The 20,211-nt window shown below is 38.6% G+C and overlaps 1 protein-coding gene and 1 long non-coding RNA gene across 2 annotated transcripts in view; both read right to left on the minus strand.

Annotated features, from left to right (window-relative positions):
* The window catches only part of DHRSX (dehydrogenase/reductase X-linked), a 71,288-nt gene that overhangs the window by 26,821 nt on the left and 24,256 nt on the right, over nucleotides 1-20,211 (minus strand). The gene's annotated exons all lie outside the window — the stretch shown is intronic.
* On the minus strand, nucleotides 350-18,852 carry LOC122456769. Its single transcript, XR_006275826.1, has 3 exons — nucleotides 18,062-18,852; nucleotides 12,171-12,175; nucleotides 350-363 (listed from the first exon to the last, which is right to left on the minus strand). It is a non-coding gene; the product is annotated as an uncharacterized LOC122456769 (long non-coding RNA).

Here is a 20,211-nt window from a genome sequence, read left to right on the forward strand (position 1 = left end):
TTAGGTTGTGTGATAACAAGGTCCCAATAGTTTTTTAGCCCTTGTAGAAAGCTAGTAAATAGAACCAAGGGAAAAAAATAATTATTCCAATGCTTAGAAAAAACACACCCATTTGCCAATAGCAAGTGCAAATCACTCCATGGCAAGTGAGAGGGCTTAAGCCTTCAGCCTGTACACAATTTAAACTTTCATTCAAAGGAAGAAAAGTTCCTAGGCCATGGTTGTGAGGACATTCCAAATGTAATCGTCCAGCCTGAGTCTGCACACAGTTCCCATGCCTCTTCTGCCTGTCATCATTTTGCCAAGCAGCAACAAAGTATAGTCCATAAGATTTGAGGTGGCTCTGGTCCACTATTTAGAAACCTGTTGGCAAGTTGTGAATCATGGGCAGAACGGTGAGCAGCAGAGGTTGGCACTGGAGATTTTTATGGCAGAAGAGGCAAAGAAGTGTAGGCTGAGGGCTAGGGAGACTAGCAGAAACTTCTTTCTTCTTCTCCCTTGTAGCTACCAAGAGGCTGTGGCAGAAGCTGGTGGAGAAGTGTCTCGGATAAGGACTGAGCTTGAAGGGAGGCTTGCACATCACGATGCACTATTCTCATATTATGCCAGAGATGGCAAATTTTGCTGAACAGTAATGTTTTTGTCACGCGGACAAATGCCAACTAACTCCTTTACAGCTGTAAAAGAATGAAGGAATTTGTAGCCATGCCTCCAGATGTGACAGGCTTGCAGAGCACAAACACCACTGCACCATCTTGCTCCCGAAAAGTAACTGAAGACCACTGTACTAAAGGGATTCCTGGAGGTATCTGCAGCCATAGGTTGCCACAGGAAAAGCACTTGACAAAAAACTAACACTCAGCCTAGTGAAATAAGGACAAGCAGTAGGAGGTGTTGCTAAAAGCGTGAAGAAAGCCTGGTAACTACCTACTGTACATTGCAAATCAGCACCTTATATGCTAAAGGTTTTCAGAAATTTGCTGAAAAGGTGAAGAAAGAAAATTTGATACTAACATCAAGAAGTAACAGCTCCCTTCATAAGCATTTATCAAAACAGTACATTTAACAGTCATTTCTTTTCTTACGTGATAAAATACAATCCCAAGTACACAGAAGAGATGGCTCTCTATTTGCCTTTTTCATTGCCCTGCTTACTTTCCATCCCTCCTTTTATTTACCTACGATATCAGCACTTTGTGGGCCTGGTTCTTTTCCACCTGACCCTGATGTAAATCAGGAGTAACGCTGAGGTTAGTGATGTTATGCAGTGTATCTTTCAATCAGAAAATCATCCAGTTTTCTCTTGAATATACCATCTGATGCCGTCTCCCCCAACCAGGCCCTTTTGCTAAAGTGTAACCATGAATTGTACACATTAAGTGAAATTATTTTATGTAAAACTTCTCTCTGCTCTGCAAGTCATGTCCTCTTGTAATATATTTTTCCCATTGTAAAAATAGAGTTGAAGAGCAGGCTTGGTCCCAGGTGATATAACATGGGTAATGGGATCATCTCTGCATAATGACACGTGCCCAGAAACCCGGCAACTGCCACATTTTACAAATCAAACAACAATTAAAATAATTTATCAATACCAGGAAATGCTGACTTGCCCTGAGATCCATGATGACTAAGGTATGAAGCTGGGAAAGTGCCTTCAGCCTGAACAGACAGACACACGCTAGCTCTGATTGCTATTTGCAGTGTGTTAGCTCAATGTGAACACTGCTGCAGCGGCAAGAGGTGAGCTATCATTATACAGACCCAGGAGGTCAGATGGGCTTGTGCCGCCGCCAATGCTGCATGTCCATATTGCTATTTTAGAACACTAGCTTAAGCAGAGCTAACACGTCTGTCTACCTGAGCTAGGAAGCATGCTCCCAGATGTAGTGCGACATACCGGGATCACACAGTAAGCTACACTAAGCTAAAATACAACACTTTCTTAGCTCTTTTCTCAGAAATCTCATAGCACTTTACAAATGTTAAACTCATAATACTTCTGAGGTAAATGCTATCATTGCCATTTTTCAGATGTAGAAATTGAGGCACGGTGTGATTAAATGACATGCCTAATGCTGCACGGTAGAAATCCATGATGGAACCAGGAATAGAAGCCGGCCGGCTATTTATACTTTAGCAATAAGAAAAGGAGGACTTGTGGCACCTTCAAGACTAACAAATATATTTGAACATAAGCTTTCATGAGCTATAGCTCACTTGCTCAAATAAATTTGTTAGTCTCTAAGGTGCCACAAGTCCCCCTTTTCTTTTTGAGGATACAGACTAACACGGCTGCTACTCTGAACCTATACTTTAGTATTATTACTACAGAGATTTAAAACTGAACTGGACAAAACACTATAATATACTTTAGGAAATAATCCTGCACTACAGATCTATCAGAAGCTAACAGATTTTCTCTGTCTAATTTCCATGGTTCTATTACCACATTTGTAGACCGTGTAAAATTCATATTACAAACTCTAGATATTACAAAAATATCCTCTTTTCAGCTGTTGTTTCACTGCCTGTAAGTTTTTAACACCTTTCCTTTTTGGCTCATTTGCTATTAAAATTTAAAAGGTTCCAATGATGATTCATTGTTTTTCACTTTGGGCATGGATGGAGGGATACATACCAACACAAATCCATTAGAGGAAATCGGTAAGGGAGTGGAAGATGGAAGGGATCAGCAAGGAAAGCTACCTTATTGAGGTCAAACATGTAGGGATAAAGTGACAGGCTAAAAGTCAAGAGAGTTGGACCTTGCAAAGGAATTAAAACCAATAGTAAAAGGTTCTATAGCCATAAAGAAGAAGAGAAAAGAAGAAGAAGAAAAGAAAGAAAGAAAGAAAAAGAAGAAAGAAAGAAAGAAAGAAAGAAAGAAAAAGAAAGAAGAAGAAAGAAAGAAAAGAAAGAAAGAAAGAAAGAAGAAAGAAAGAAAGAAGAAAGAAAGAACAGAAGAAAAAGAAGAAGAAAAAGAAAGAAAGAAAGAAAGAAGAAGAAAAGAAAGAAAGAAGAAAAGAAAGAAAGAAAGAAAGAAAGAAGAAAGAAGAAGAAAGAAAGAAAGAAAAGAAAAAGACAGAAGAGAAAGAAAAAAGAAGAAGAAAGAAGAAAGAAAAGAAAAAAAAGAAAGAAAAGAAAAGAAAGAAAGAAAAGAATACAGAAAGAAAGAAAGAAAGAAAAAGAAAGAAGAAAGAAGAAAGAAGAATAAAAGAAAAGAAGAAAGAAAGAAAGAAAGAGAAGTGGACCGCTAACATGAGGTGGAGTGTCAAGGATAATCTAGGCATGGCCCCATCTCTAGAAAATCTTTGCCTCATCTTTAATTAGGCTAAAAAGGATCTTAGCGTAACGTAAGCGTGACAAATGGGAATGATGTATGGAGGTAGATACTACCTATCTGAGGTAGTAGCGAAACTCAAACAGCGTAATGGGATTAAATCGGGGGGCCCAGAGAATCTTCATCCAAGAATATTAAAGGAATGGCACATGATATGCAAGCCATTAGCAAGAATTTTAATGAATCTATAAACTCAGGGTTGTACCGTATGATTGGAGAATTGCTAACATAGTTCCTATTTTTAAGAAAAGGAAAAAAGTGATCTGGGTACTACAGGCCTGTTACTTTGACATCAGTAGTATGCAAGGTCTTGGAAAAAATTTTGAGGGAGAAAGTAGTTAAGGACATTGAGGTCAATGGTAATAGGACAATACAACATGGTTTTACAAAAGGTGATCAGGCCAAACCAACCCGATCTCCTTCTTTGAGAAAGTAACAGATTTTTTAGACAAAGGAAACGCAGTGGATCTAATTTACCTAGATTTCAGTAAGGCGTTTGATACCGTGCCACATGGGGAATTATTAATTAAATTGGAAAAGATGGGGATCAATATGAAATTGAAAGGTGGATAAGAATTGGTTAACAGGGAGACTACAGCGGGTCCTACTGAAAGGTGAATTGTCAGGCTGGAAGTTACCAGTGGAGTTCCTCAAGGATCAGTTTGGGACCAATCTTATTTAATCATTTTATTACTGACCTTGGCACAAAAAGTGGGAGTGTGCTAATAAAGTCTGCAGATGATACAAAGCTGGGAGGTATTGACAATTTAGAGAAGGACCGGGATATCATACAGGAGGATCTGGATGACCTTGTAAACTGGAGTAATAGTAATAGGATGAAATTTAATAGTGAGAAGTGTACGGTTATGCATTTAGGGATAAATAACAAGAATTTAGTTATAAGCTGGGGACACATCAATTAGAAGTAACGGAGGAGGAGAAGGACCTTGGAGTATTGGTTGATCATAGGATGACTATGAGCCGCCAATGTGATACGGCCGTGAAAAAAGCTAATGCGGTCTTGGGATGCATCAGGAGAGGTATTTGCAGTAGAGATAAGGACGTGTTAGTACCATTATACAAGACACTGGTGAGACCTCACCTGGAATACTGTGTGCAGTTCTGGTCTCCCATGTTTAAGAAGGATGAATTCAAACTGGAAGAGGTACAGAGAAGGGCTACTAGGATGATCTGAGGAATGGAAAACCTGTCTTATGAAACGAGACTCAAGGAGCTTGGCTTGTTTAGCCTAACTAAAAGAAGGTGGAGGGGAGATATGATTTATCCCTATATCAGAGGGATAAATACCGGAAAGGAAGAGGAATTATTTAAGCTCAGTACCAATGTGGACACAAGAACAAATGGATATAAACTGGTCATTTGGAAGTTTAGACTTGAAATTAGACAAAGGTTTCTAACCATCAGAGGCGTGAAGTTTTGGAATAGCCTTCCAAGGGAAGCAGTGGGGGCAAAAGATCTATCTGACTTTAAGATTAAACTCGATATGTTTATGGAGGAGATGGCATGATGGGATAACATGATTTTGGTAATTAATTGATCTTTAAATATTCAGGGTAAATAGGCCTAATGGCCTGTGATGGGATGTTAGATGGGGTGGGATCTGAGTTACCCAGGAAAGAATTTTCTGTAGTATCTGGCTGGTGAATCTTGCCCACATGCTCAGGGTATAGCTGATCACCATATTTGGGATCGGGAAGGAATTTTCTTCAGGGCAGATTGGAAGAGGCCCTGGATGTTTTTAGCCTTCCTCTGTAGCATGGGGCCTGGGTCACTTGCTGGAGGATTCTCTGCTCCTTGAAGTCTTTAAACCACAATTTGAGGACTTCAATAGCTCAGACATAGGTGAGAGGTTTTCACAGTAGTGGGTGGGTGAGATTCTTTGGCTGCATTGTGCAGGAGGTCGGACTAGTTGATCATAATGGTCCATCTGACCGGAGTATCTATGAATCTATGAAAGTGTTTCAATGAGGCTCAGAGGGGGAGAGTAATTTGAAGAATGTATATATGATGGATAAGGTTTTTTTAAAAACTGCGTCCAGCTGTAGTTGATACTCTCACTTGAAATTACAGTCGGTTCAAATACTGATCTCACAAAGTTCATCCATAAATCAAGGTGTGCAGATATGACAAGAGGTAGGTGGGAAGATGTAAGGAAACACCATACATTCCCATTCAAGCCTACTAATTTCAGTTCCAGAAACGGGTGTGACAGATAACATTTTATTCAAACTGAATCTAGCTCCCAATAAAGTAAATTGAAAGACTCATTTCAACTGTACCAGGGCCTTTTAACCTTGAGCTTCCCTCCTTTACTTACAGTATTTCTATGAATTACATGCACAACCACGTTCCTCCTACTCCCCCTGAATTCACTGTGAGTTTTGCCATTTAATTCAACTGAGAACCAGTCTGGACACAAAGACAAGTAAAAACTAGTGTTTGCTGCAACTTCCTCAGTTCAGAACACCGTTTACTGTAATAGATTTATCTGAATACTTGCGATATGCCACAGACTTAGCTCCTTAATATAAGGAATTGTGCTCATCAGTCATCTCCAACTCAGGATACCTGTAGTCTAAAAACACAAAACAAACACACCCCTGTTTTTCATCCTCCTTTGTTTTCACAGATCAGTGGTCTCCCCAGAATTCATTGATATCTCTCTGTATCTGTGGTTATTATTCTAGCGTAGCCACACTATGTAGGCCGTTTCAGCCAATTCTGTAAGGTATTTCAACACCAAATACTTATATTGATTGGTGTCACAGATGATACTGAGGAGAAAAAAAAATCAGCCCCTAGAGCTAAATTCACCCTTCTCAAAGAGTGCTTGCACAAAATATGCCTAGTAGTGTTATAACCATTCAGAGGAAGCTGGCAAAGCCCCTTTCATTTAGGAAGCTGTGGTTAAAATCCCATTCTGATCCGAAAGGTGGGCAAGATTGTTTTCGATCTGTGTAAATTGCATCCTCTCTCTTCCAGAGACAGAGAAATTGCACTTCATACTCCAATCAGACCCAAGAGCATACTCCAGAGGTCACCCTCAAACCTGCTTCTTCCAAAAAGCAGAATATTCTGTTATCACTCAAACAACCAGGTTTGCTTTAGGAAGGTTAAGAGTGAAACTATTTTCATTTTTACGAAGTTACAAATTAGGAAGCCAACCTTAAGTGATTGAAAGTTGTTGGAGTACTTCACTTTACAAGATTGGGGCAATCACTTCTGAACTGAAGTGCATATTGAAATATACAAAGCTCCAATAATTAGGATCAGTATAAATGGTGCAAAATGATTCATATTCTTGGGAAGAGCTAGATAACTGAAAATTTAGCATAGGAAACAATCAGTATTCAAAAGTGTGGGGGAGATATTTTGACATCAAATACATCTTTAAACACCAGAAAGGCTTTTTATGTTATTAAAAGCATCAAAAGACTAATAGTCCAAACTTGCCACAATATAAAACACTGGTATAAGTTAGATATCAGATGGTCAGAAGAGACATGAAACTGGAATCCCATTATCTCCTCCCCCACCTCCCTTTGTTCCCTTTCCCCCCAGTCTTTTCAACTGTATTGCTCCTGAGCCTTACTACCCTATCCTTCAAATTTGTCTCTTGCTAGTAAATTTAGCTCTCCTGCAAGGTGTCTGGTAAAATGTTCAAACGGTGCTTTATAACATTCTCTTCTATTTAACAGCTTGTCTCATTTAGAGCTCAAGTGTCTCTTAGCCTACCCACCTGCATAGTGGGGCCAGGGAGCGTATGCCTCTCCCTTCTCTCTCTACATGGGCTACCCAAACCTTGGATTCAGGTGCAAATAAGCAAGCAAGCAGTGTGCAAGAAAGGAAGGGACGGTCATGTGAGTTAGACATTGGACTGGGATGACGAGATCTGTAGCAGAGCCAAGAATTCAATACAGAATTCTTATGGGACTTTCAGAAGTTATTGAATGTGTGCACCCTATATCCCCATCTTTAAAACAGAAATAATAATACTCTGATACCTTACAGGGGTGTTGTGAGGACAAATTCATTAACATTTGTGAGATGCTCAGATACCAAAATGAACCCCAGATAAGCAGACAATGTGGGGTGAAAGAAAAAGAACAGAATAATCATAATAATGCTTAGTCATTCATAACTGCACAAAAAAAAGGTTTAAGAATCCCTCTAATAGTCAATACATTTTAGAAAATAAAATAAAATTTGCTCATTTCCAATTACTTACCGTCTCTTCAAGATTAAACCCACGCAAATCATAGTCACGACATCTTTCATCCTTCATCAAGAGGAAAGTTTCAGCTGGCTAATTTGAGATTTAGCTTTGGAAAGCTTCCTTTTTCTTTTGCATTTGGAAAAATATCAATAAAATGAATAGAATGTGTGCTAGTTCCTATATAACAGTTTTTGTTCAAAATTGAACACCTCTGCTTTGCCTAAGTACTTTTGTGTGTGTATGTATGTGACCGGTGGAGAGAATTACTGAAGGACCAATTTGCATCTTGCTAACATTATGCAGTGATTATTTGCCGTTGTACCTTTTGACATAATGATAGAAAACTGGGTATTTCATATTTTAGTGTATTTGGGGGCATTTAAGTGGATTCATGTAAAATGTGTTCACACTTTGACTAGTGAAAATGCAAAACAAGGACAATTAAGAATTAGAATTCATGGAATTGCATTTCCTATTCTCTCATGGCTGTCAGTGCTTTAACTACTAGTTGAAATTCCCTGTAAAATTTCACCAAGCTGGAATTGGCACAAAAGCTCTAATGAGTAAAGTGATTTGTTTGGTGAGCTACATGAAACTTAAAAATTCTGTCTAAGTTATGACTAAAAAAATATTTTCTAAAAATAGATATCAATTTCTTCTTCTGTTTCCTTTACTTGAGGTGGTGTTGATAGTCCTCTAATGTGAGAAGTCTTGGTCTCTTAGAACATTTCTTTTAGGACTTCATGAAGCTATCCTGGAATCCAATACCCTTCCACTTTTCTTCTACCTTCTTTGGCCATTTGAGGGCATGCATTTAGTTTTCAATGAAGAGTGTTCTTCCTGCACAAGGTTGTGGTGCAAGTGTTTTCTGGAGGCTTTAAAATTAGACATTTGTATTCCTTTAATAAAATGAACATTTATTTTTATGATGAACTCTATAGGCCATTAGTCTAATGTGGATTCATTGGGTTTCGTGAATTGTTAGCTTATAAAAACAACTATTATGCCTGTAATTATTTTTCATCAAAATTGTAAAAGATTTTAATAGAATTACTATGCAGATTAAAAGCTCCTCAGATGTGTCTTGACATGAGAGGCTATCAGTCTATTGTAACATTTATCTCCTATTATACTTAAATTAGAATGTGTCATTCTTATCTGAAAAAATTGAACCATTTACTAAACGAACCCAAAGAATGCACTGAAAGCAATGCTCTCAAGGAATATGACAATCTCCATTCCTGTCTTTATTCTCATTCTAAATCTCTCCAATGAACATCTTTCCAAAGTTTGAAGACCTGATTAATTTTCTAATAATACATCATTTTCTTGACAAATGGAATCTAATACCCCTTCCATACTTCTGAACATGAATGTAAGGGGTGAAATCCTGGCCTCAAAATCTACTCGAGTTTTGTCTAGCCGGAAGCTATGATTTCAGCCCAGATGTTTGTGATCAAACCCATAACAAATGACACAGTTGTAGGTAACTGAATGTGAAACTATCCTTCCTGCAACACAATCTTTACATACCTTCTCCATTCAGGAATGATTTCTTTTGAGCCTTTTTTGTAGCATGATCTTTATTTGACTAGAATCAGTCCTTGAAACCAATTTTTAAAATACATCAAACCCATGACCAAGTTCCCATGCGGTCTAGATATCCAAGAACCCTCTCAGAGGAGAGCATGTGCAAACCTGATGCACTGCATTCTGGCCTACATATTTATATTAAAATACAACACAACTTCTGCTTTTTCCATGAATGTCATGTGCTGCATTTCAAATGTATGCCTTGTATCACACAGTGAGTTTTCCCTGATAATTTGAAAGATGTCACCCAAAGATGTAGTGCCTTAGAATCCAGACTTTTAGATTCACTTACATTCAAACTCTACTACTTTAATCATTTGCAAAGTGATGTGCAATGAATATTTAATTCAATTATACTTTATTTGATATCCAGCAGGGAAGCTTGGACATTCTTTTATCATCCTTCAACATATTACCTCTCAACAAGAAGACAGGCATTTTTAGAGCACTAGTATAGTGGCACAAGACATGTATTTTCCACTTTGTGTGCAAACTTTGAGCACTCCCAAGCTACCGAAGTAGTTATTAGAATCTATAAACAAGTACATTTTTGTACTTTTCCCTCCCTCTGTCCCCGATCAGGGACAAGTTTTGAAACTTATACAGTGCTTAGAGTTTTGAAGAATCTCGAATTCTGCCAGTTTGACTCAAATTTTAAATAAATAGTGAAAAAAAATCCAATATTGGGGAGGGAGTGGAAGAAAGGTGTGCAAAAGAGAATAAGGAAAGGGTCTGGGTCTGGGAAACGTGGTGTGAGCAATGGAGAAGGAAAGTAGCAAGAAGACTTGGGAGGAATGAAGAGGAGCAAGCAGGGAGGGATCAAATGTCACAGCACCACTTCACAGCTGTCCCAGTGCCTAAGTCAGATCAGCATTTAGGTGAAAAGTAGCAGGCTAAAGCCAAACCCAGGCAAGATGGAAGTGATGCTAGTATGAGGAGACAGCGGTAGCGGCACAGGAGCTAGCAAACAGAGCCGTAAACAGGGGAGTTTCAATGGGAGTTCTATTGGAAAAGAAGGTATTTGAATTTGGTTTTGTATTTGTGTTATTTGTATGTGTAGAGGCTTGTAGGGCCTTTGTGCTGGGAGAGAAGCTGAGCCCTGATTGGGGGCAGGGCTTCTCTGACTAGGGGTCCTATAAAGGTAGCCAGCCAGTCAGGCAGCAGCACAGACAGCAATGGTGGCACAGGAGCTAGCAAACAGAGTTGTAAACAGGGGAGTTTGAGTGGGAATTTGTATTGTGGTGCTTGTTTGGGGTTTGTTTTTGCTGTGGGTGGTGTTTTGGTGTGGTTTGCGTTTCCCAGATTAACAGGATTTAGGTGGGAAGGCTATGACAGATACGGAGACAGCAGTGGGAGTAACCATGCAGTGGAAGACACAATGAGGATGACTGGATGTGGAAGCTGTGGTATGTACATGATCCTGGAGGGGGTACCTGGTAAGAGTTTTTTCTGCATAAAATGCCATCTGATAGAGGAAAAGGTTCGAGGTGTGGAAATGCAGGTGGAAAGTCTGGTTGAGTTTAGACAGGGTTTGAGCAGATTATGGAGCAAAGACATGAGTATATGAAGGGAAAAGCTCAGACTTGCAGATGGAAGCAGGACTGAGGAATTCTGAGGGGAGACTAGTGAGGAAAGTGATCAGTGGAAGCATGTGACTAAAAGAACCAGGCAGAGGAAAGACGGGTTTAGTGAAGGAGAAATAGAGCTTAAGAACAGGTTTGCAGAGTTGGAAAATGAAGAAGGAGCTCGCAGATAGTCGCTGATGGTGGAAGTGCAAGGAAGAAGAGAAGAGCAGCTAGCCCTATAGGAAAAGGGGACGAGTCAATGGAGACTACACCAAATATGAGCCCCTGGAGGATACAGGATGGATTGAAGAGGATTACAAAGGAGAATAGGAATGGAAAGAACTTGCAGCCAGAGGGAACAGGGGAGAGACTGGAGAATAGCACGGTCACAAGGAAAAGGCAGGTCTATGTGATCGGGGACTCTTTATTGAGAAGAATAGACAGGCCCGTAACCAGAGCTGATCCAGAGAATAGAAGGGTGTGCTGTCTTCCAGGTGCTAAGATAAGGGATCTTTCAACCTGAAGTTGAAAAGGATCCTAAAGGGACCAGGAAAGAATCCCCTAATTATCCTTTATGCGGGAACAAATGATACGGCTAAATTCTCACTGGAAAGTATTAAGGGAGACTATGCTAGGCTGGGGAAGACGCTTAAGGAAATCGAGGCTCAGGTGATCTTCAGTGGGATTCTGCCTGTTCCTAGAGAAGGGCAACAAAGGTGTGACAAGATTATGACTATCAACAGATAGCTTGGGCAGTGGTGCTATAAGGAGGGCTTTGGGATGTATGGACACTGGGAGGCATTCATGGACAGAAGACAGTTCTCTCGGGATGGACTTCATCTGAGTAGGGAAGGAAATAGACCTCTAGGATGAAGGCTGGTACAACTGATTAAGAGAGCTTTAAACTAGGAATTTGGGGGAGATGGTTGGGAGATATCGAGGTAATCTCCATGCTGGATTTTAGCATTGAGAGGGAATAAAATGAAGCTAAAAAGGATACGGCCATGGATAGGAGAATGTATATAAGGAGGAAGGGCAGTGTGGATTCCAGTCTAATAGGTTATACTGGCTGAAGAATGACTGTGCCTAATAGGGTACAGAATGTGAGCAAGGTGAAACAGCAAAAATTAAGATGTTTGTACACCAATCTGAGGAGCCTAGGTAACAAAATGGAGGAGCTAGAGCTACTGGTGCAGGAAATGAAACCAGATATTATAGGGATAACAGAAACATGGTGGAATAGTAGTCATGACTGGACTACAGGTATTGAAGGGTATGTGCTGTTTAGGAAAGACAGAAACAAAGGTAACGGTGGTGGAGTAGCATTGTATATCAATGATGAGGTAGAAAGTAAAGAAATAAGAAGCGATGGAATGGATAAGACAGAGTCCGTCTGGGTAAAAATTACATTGGGGAAGAAAACTACTAGAACCTCCCCTGGGATAGTGCTTGGGGTGTGCTATAGACCGCCAAGATCTAATTTGGATATGGATAGAGCCCTCTTTAATGTTTTTAATGAAGTAAATACTAATGGAAATTGCGTGATCATGGGAGATTTTAACTTCCCAGATATAGACTGGAGGACGAGTGCCAGTAATAATAATAGGGCTCAGATTTTCCTAGATGAGATAGATGATGGATTCCCTCATCAAGTAGTTGCTGAACCGATTAGAGGGGATGCCATTTTAGATTTGGTTTTGGTGAGTAGTGAGGACCTCATAGAAGAAATTGTTCTAGGGGACAATCTTGGTTCAAGTCACCATGAGCTAAATCAATTCAAACTGAACGGAAGGATTAACAAAATAAATCTGCAACTAGGGTTTTTGATTTCAAAAGGACTGACTTTCGAAAATTAAGGAAATTAGTTAGGGAAGTGGATTGGACTGAAGAACTTGTGGATCTAAAGGCAGAGGAGGCCTGGGATTACTTTAAATCAAAGCTGCAGAAGCTATCGGAAGCCTGTATCTCAAGAAAGGGGAAAAAATTCATAGGCAGGAGTTGTAGACCAAGCTGGCATCTCAGAGATTAAGAAAAAGCAGAAAGCATAAAGGGAGTGGAAGATGGGAGGGATCAGCAAGGAAAGCTACCTTATTGAGGTCAGAACATGTAGGGATTAAGTGAGACAGGCTAAAAGTCAAGGAGAGTTGGACCTTGCAAAGGGAATTAAAACCAATAGTAAAAGGATCTATAGCCATATAAATAAGAAGAAAAGAAAAAGACTGCTAAACACTGAGGATAGAGTGGAGGTCAAGGATAATCTAGGCAATATCTAAACAAATACTTTGTCTCAGTCTTTAATAAGCTAAAGAGGATCTTAGGGATAACGGTAGAATGACAAATGGGAATGAGGATATGGAGGTAGATATTACCATATCTGAAGTAGAAGTGAAACTCAAACAGCTTAATGGAATTAAATCGGGGGGGGCCAGAGAATCTTCATCCAAGAATATTAAAGGAATTGGTACATGATATTGCAAGCCCATCAGCAAGAATTTTTAATGAATCTGTAAACTCAGGGGTTGTACCGTATGATTGAAGAATTGCTAACATAGTTCCTATTTTTAAGAAAGGGAAAAAAAGTGATCCGGGTAACTACAGGCCTGTTAGTTTGACATCTGTAGTATGCAAGGTCTTGGAAAAAATTTTGAGGGAGAAAGTAGTTAAGGACATTGAGGTCAATGGTAAATGGAACAAAATACAACATGGTTTTGGGATACATCAGGAGAGGCATTTCCAGTTGGGATAAGGAGGTTTTAGTACCATTATACAAGGCACTGGTGAGACCTCACCTAGAATACTGTGTGCAGTTCTGGTCTCCCATGTTTAAAAAGGATGAATTCAAGCTGGAGCAGGTACAGAGAAGGCTACTAGGATGATCCGAGGAATGGAAAACTTGTCTTATGAAAGGAGACTTAAGGAGCTTGGCTTGTTTAGCCTAACTAAAAGAAGGTGGAGGGGAGATATGATTGCTCTTTATAAATATATCAGAGGGATAAATACAGGAGAGGGAGAGGAATTATTTAAGCTCAGCACCAATGTGGACACAAGAACACCTGGATATAAACTGGCCACCAGGAAGTTTAGACTTGAAATTAGACGAAGGTTTCTAACCATCAGAGGAGTGAAGTTTTGGAATAGCCTTCCAAGGGAAGCAGTGGGGGCAAAAGATCTCTCTGGCTTTGAGATTCTATTCGATAAGTTTATGGAGGAGATGGTATGATGGGATAACATGATTTTGGTAATTAATTGATCTTTAAATATTCAGGGTAAATAGGCCTAATCCCCTGAGATTGGATATTAGATGGATGGGATCTGAGTTACCCAGGAAAGCATTTTCTGTAGTATCTGGCTGGTGAATCTTGCCCATATGCTCAGGGTTTAGCTGATCACCATATTTGGGATCGGGAAGGAATTTTTCTTTAGGGCAGATTGGAGAGGCCCTGGAGGTTTTTCTCCTTCCTCTGTAGCATGGGACACAGATCACTTGCTGGAGGATTCTCTGCTCCTTGAAGTCTTTAAACCACAATTTGAGGACTTCAATACTCAGACATAGGCAAGAGGTTTTTCGCAGGAGTGAGTAGGTGAGATTCTGTGGCCTGTGGTGTGCAGGAGGTCTGACTAGATGATCATAATGGTCCCTTCTGACCTTAGTATCTATGAATCTATGAGAGAAACAGAAGAACTAGGTAAACCCATGCAATCACTATAATTTGAGGAAGGGAGGTCTGTCTTCAGGTTGTCAAGACAGTTCACAGCCTCAGGTTCCTCCTGACCTCTTTGCTGCTATGGCATGGATGATTAGTTCCCCGTGTCCCTTCTTCCATATTACACCTGGCCAGAGGAATATTTTTCTCTCCAAGTATATGCAGATCATGACACTGACACACTCACTTTTAGTGCCTTTCAGATTATGATGGCAATACATTGCAATTGGAATGACTATACCTGCCCCAAAAAAGCTCCAGCTGGTTAAAAATGCAACAACTTGACTGTGCAGAGCAGCTCAGCACTCCAGCCAACACAATCTCCTCAGCGACTACAAGGTCAAATTGATTGTTCCACTGCATAGCAAGTATACTCCACAAGAAGAATAAAATGGTCAACTGCAAGCATGAGACCGGTGAGAGCAGGGTTGGAAACACCTCTCTCCCTCACTCTTGTTGCCGTCTGACCTTAAAAACTCGTGGCCAGAATCAAATCTCACACTAGTAAGAAATCAGGAGTTAAATCCATTGAGTCCACTGGCATTAAACTAATATAATGGACAATGTCAGCAGATTTGCCTAATTAAGGGTCAGACTCAATAGAGTCAATGCAAAAAAGCAAAAAAATTGTCTTTTGCAGTCACTGCCCCCCGCCCGCCCCCCAAGTACAACAAATTGGAAGAATTTAGACTGAGTAAACCAGAATGGAAACTTCCTCCAAAGAACTCATTCAACATTTGGAAACCTTTTTCTGACAAACTATATAGATTTACATTATAAATAGACACAGTTTCATTTATACTCTGTCAAAGTTTCAAGTTTGGCCCTAATTGGTAATTTTAAATATAAATAAATAAATCAAACAACACACATTTAAGGAAAATCCCTTCAGATTTTGGGTTTTTTTTGTTAAGGATGGAGGAGGGGAGGTGGGAAAACCATATTACTCTACAAAAATATATTTCTCATTCTTGTCTGACCTGGAGTCATCCCATGAAAATTATCAAACTACTGGCATGAAGGATTTATGTGATTGGGTCATCATAACTCATTATGTTGTTTAAGAACCATCGCTAACTTCAACTGTAGTCTGTTAAAAAAGTTAAGTAATTTTAGGGATAACATCTGCCAGATACTGATCTATTTTTGCAGTTTTACAATATTTTCCTGTGTTTTAAAATAAAATTCTTATACACAAACACAGGAAAATGACTTTGCAAATGTACCAGAGAACCAGACTAGAGATAAAGTGCTGTCCAATGCACAAATAAACTGCAGAGAGAATTTTTCAGATGACTTTCCATATTGTAGTAGGTACAAAATTACACTTCTCTCTGCAAATTTAAGTTGATTTCCCTTTAAACATCAAAATCAACAATTTGTCCAATGTGACTGAGTCAATGCATCTGTAAAAAAAAAAAAAAAAAAAAAACTTACCTTTTGCCTTTATTGATCTTTTCCCTATTAACATTGAATTCAGTTTGCTAATTTAATAAATACAGCTATATGACTGTAAGTTAGCTATAAAAGATTAGGTAAAAGTAAATGCCTCAGAGCCGTCGGAGGGAACTTTTCTTCGGCAAGGAACTGGCATCAAAATGCCCCATCAGCTGGACAGAAAGAAGGCCCCTGGAAGCCCAGCTCATGGTCACTCAAAACCATCTCAGACTGTGGGTACCTATATCCGGGGTGTCCTAAACCTATTGCATGTGTGCTTGCACATGCATGCGTGTGCACGTGCTTACCATCTAATAAATAGTAGTTTTAGATAAATGATTGATACAAGCTAGCGTGCGCTTATCAGACAGAAGTGGTACACTTCCACTGATTTATTCATGACACCACCTGGAGAGAAACCGAGAGGCTACCAGGGTTAGATTGAGAGGCTATCACTATTAGTTGGTCATGAGAGGCAGTTGTAGTCTAGCGACATTTTGTCTTTGTGGCAGCTCTATTTCTGGCTCTGCCATGGACCTACTATGTGACCTTGGATACATCACTTCACCTCTCTGTGCCTCTGTTTTCCCTCACTTCTCTGCATCTCTTTCCCCTTTCACCCTATGTCTGTCTGGTCTATTTAGAGTGCAAGCTCTTCTTGGCAGGGACACTCTTACTGTGTGGCTGTACAGTGCCTATTGCAGTGGGGCTCTGATCTGACCTGGGGCCTATCAGTGCTACTACCACTACAATAATAATTGAATCCAGTTGTTTGGTTGGTTTTTTAATTGTAAATCCATTTTCACTTAGCAAATAATACTGATTAACAGACTCATTCTGGTCAGTTTTCTTAAAGCAGGAATATTAGTGCTTATGCAATGTTGTATAGAAACATTTTTTTGTAAATAAGAATATCCAAACAAATCTGGATATCAAATGAATTAGTTTCAAAAAAAAATTTGGCAGTGGCTGGTTTTAATCTTACTTCAGTGACACAGCCATCTTCCCTAATAAATTAATTGTCATGAAGAAAATGGTTATCTCACAGTTTCTAAGGTGAAAAGTACACAAGCTTTTAAACACAGGGCCTGATTCACCACTAATCAGGTGATACCCCTGGTAGTCATTTACACTTTTGCAAAATCCCTGTATAAAAGCTAGCACTCTGATTTGGCAGTATTTGACTAACACCTGGCACAAATGTAACCATTTACCCAAGGTGCAAGGTAGAGAAGAATGATGTCTAATATTTAACAAGCACTAAAAGTATGCAGATACTATCATTGTTTGTAATTAATCTGTTTCTCTTCTGATTTAAATTAGGAAACACCAACTCAGATACTACCTGAAACAAGCAGATCTGGAAGGAAACTGTGATTTCAAGTTAATGAAAACTTCACAATCCTACAGCCCTTATACACAAAACTCTTGTTTATTTTAGTAGGAGTTATGCACATATCCTTTAGATTGGGCTTTTTACATACAGTGACTTGGGCTTTTGAGACTCCCCAGGTTTGCCATCAATAGTGAGGAGTTAGCTGGCCTTATATGATTTTCAATGTTTGCTAGACCAGAGAACCAGTGTAAGAATCCATCATTCAGAAACATATGTTTTTCCTTCAAAAGCTCCCTGGAAGGTTCATTTCCATAAACCAAAGAACAGATTACAAATGTACTATACTCATCTGTTATATTTTTCACCAATGGCATTTTGTTATTTAAAAATAAACTATACTTCTCTTCCACAGAAGCCAAAATACAACCCATAACCATGAGCATGAATAAAATGAGGAATATATATAATCATTTGTTTGCCACCATTTGAAATTCCAGACCATCAGAGACTGAGGAAAACAGATAATTTAATATTTACGTATCGTGCCAGTCCCAAGAAAAAGAGCAGCAAGATTTTAGATGTAGGCAAATTCATTTAAAATCATCTGATGCAGCATATGACTGACATGAAAGTCAGTGAAAATATCCACGGCTCACACATTTTTCTACCACATAAGCTTCCAGTGTCATTACACAGCTTTGGTACCATACCACAACCAATCAGCAACTGTATAAAATGAATCTCACTGCCTCGACACGTGACAGATGCTGAAAAATAGTGCACCTCATAAATAATGTTTTGATCTATAAAGTGTCAAGTATACATATTGTATTGTTAAGTCATAACAGTTATCCAATAATAAAAACATTATATCAGACTATTTTATGGGCACAATGTGTGTAACATTAAAGCCTTCACTATCAGGCACTGAGATTGTGGTCTTCTAGCAAAAACAAATGTATTCTGGACAGCAACATTCCTACTTTAAGGAGACAATCAGTGTATTTGCAGAGGGGGGGAAAAAATGAGAGAATCCAGTTTGCATTTTGCAGCAAGAACATGGCAATAGAAGGGATGAAGTAGACAACATATTGTGGTAACAACTAAATGAAAGTGTGTTTTAGAAGTACTAACCACTTCCTGCAAGCCCAATCTATTCAAGCGTGCAAATATAAAAAGCACATATTAATGCCCTGTCAGCATACAGCATGGTACTTACATGTTGATCAAAATTATTTTATAAAAAAAATTTACAGAACTCAGGAAAAGAGCTGATGGGATTCCCATCCCAAGACAACCTTAAAAACAATCATCGTTTAAACAGAAGTTTTGATTTAATTCCTCACTTGATAAAAGTGGTTGTAAAATTGTTACCTAATCAGAACAGTGCTGTTTTGCATCTACTTTACACAGGTGTAAATAACTACACAAGGTGCAAAGCAGTGCAGATTTGGACTATTAACCTCAATGGAAATAAAAAAGGATTGGAAGAGCAATGGGAAATAACATACCCAAGGATCTTTGATAGCCCTCTGAAACAGACACAGAAAATAGGCCTGATTATCACATTGAAATGCTACAGAAAGCAGTGTCCTCATTTCTGAATGCCGACCTTTACATACAACAGGGAGATAAGATATTAAATCCTAAATGAAAAGGAGTACTTGCGGCACCTTAGAGACTAACAAATTTATTTGAGCATAAGCTTTCGTAAGCTACAGCTCACTTCATAAATTTGTTAGTCTCTAAGGTGCCACAAGTACTCCTTTTCTTTTTTGCGAATACAGACTAACACGGCTGCTACTCTGAAATCCTAAATGGAAATACAGGAACAAGAAGCAGGAATACTGTGCTCAAAATAGTCACTGACATTTCAGACTCTGAATGAACCTTGCTTGAAAAAAATCTCTTTAGTTTCCTTTCTATTTTTGACAACTCATATTTCACCCATAGTGATTTTTAAAACATGTATTTAAACCTCCAAGATCAATGGAAGTATTTCAATATTTTTGAAATTACAGTGGATGTTTTGTTTTAAATTCCCTGTTGTGTTAATAATCCAATTACACCAGTACTGAGAGCCTGAAAATGAGAAGACCTAAATCAAAAGCAAAGTTGATTAAGTTGATTTTTATTGTCCAAACTGAAGCAAATGCTTACTTACATCAACTAACCACAACAGAGTGAATGTCTAAATACTGAAAGAATTTTAAAAATCCAGTTTAAACAATTTAAGTAGTTATTAGTATTCCAGGTAAAGAACTGTGTTTTCAATATAAAAAATTTAAGATGACATTGTACCTTTAAAATCATTTAAAATGTGCGCTAGTAATATTATTTAAATTAGAGGAGGAACTATTTTATAATTTCCCCCATTTCCATCCCATAAAGTACATTTTAATTTAAACATTTAGTAGAAAAGCAGTTGTCCAGAGGAAGTATGATGAGACACCAAACTGTATCTTAGTTGACCACAAAAAAAAAAAACCCAGAAAAGAGAGCCAGATGCACTGTGCCTTCTCAATTTAAAAAAAAAAAAAAAAAAAAAAAAAAAAAAAAAAATCAACTATGCTTGGTCTATATATATATATATATATATAGCCTTGTAGTTACTTGAAAAGCCAGATCACAAGATCTTCAGAAAGGAATGATCCTCTGAAAAGAAAATATTAAAATGAAAATAACAGAGAGGGAGTGAAATATGTGGAGCTTGCATAAGGATATTATTCTCTTTCCAGTACACATATAACTTAACATGTACAGGTGTAACTTAAGAAGTGTTATACCTATTTAAAAAGGTGTCACAATGCACAGTACTTTAAATCATTCTCTAAAGAGCTGTGAAAACTTACGAACTCTTATCTAGAACTAAAGTCTTCTAAATCAATATGATTCAGTCATTAAAATTATTTAGACACGCTGTTAACATTATGCTCCTAGCATAATAAGTTAAGTAAAACTAGATCTAAAATTTAGGTCTGCAAAAGAAATATTTT

Source organism: Dermochelys coriacea, chromosome 1, assembly GCF_009764565.3.
Source record: "Dermochelys coriacea isolate rDerCor1 chromosome 1, rDerCor1.pri.v4, whole genome shotgun sequence".
In the NCBI taxonomy this organism is placed as follows: Eukaryota; Metazoa; Chordata; order Testudines; family Dermochelyidae; genus Dermochelys; species Dermochelys coriacea.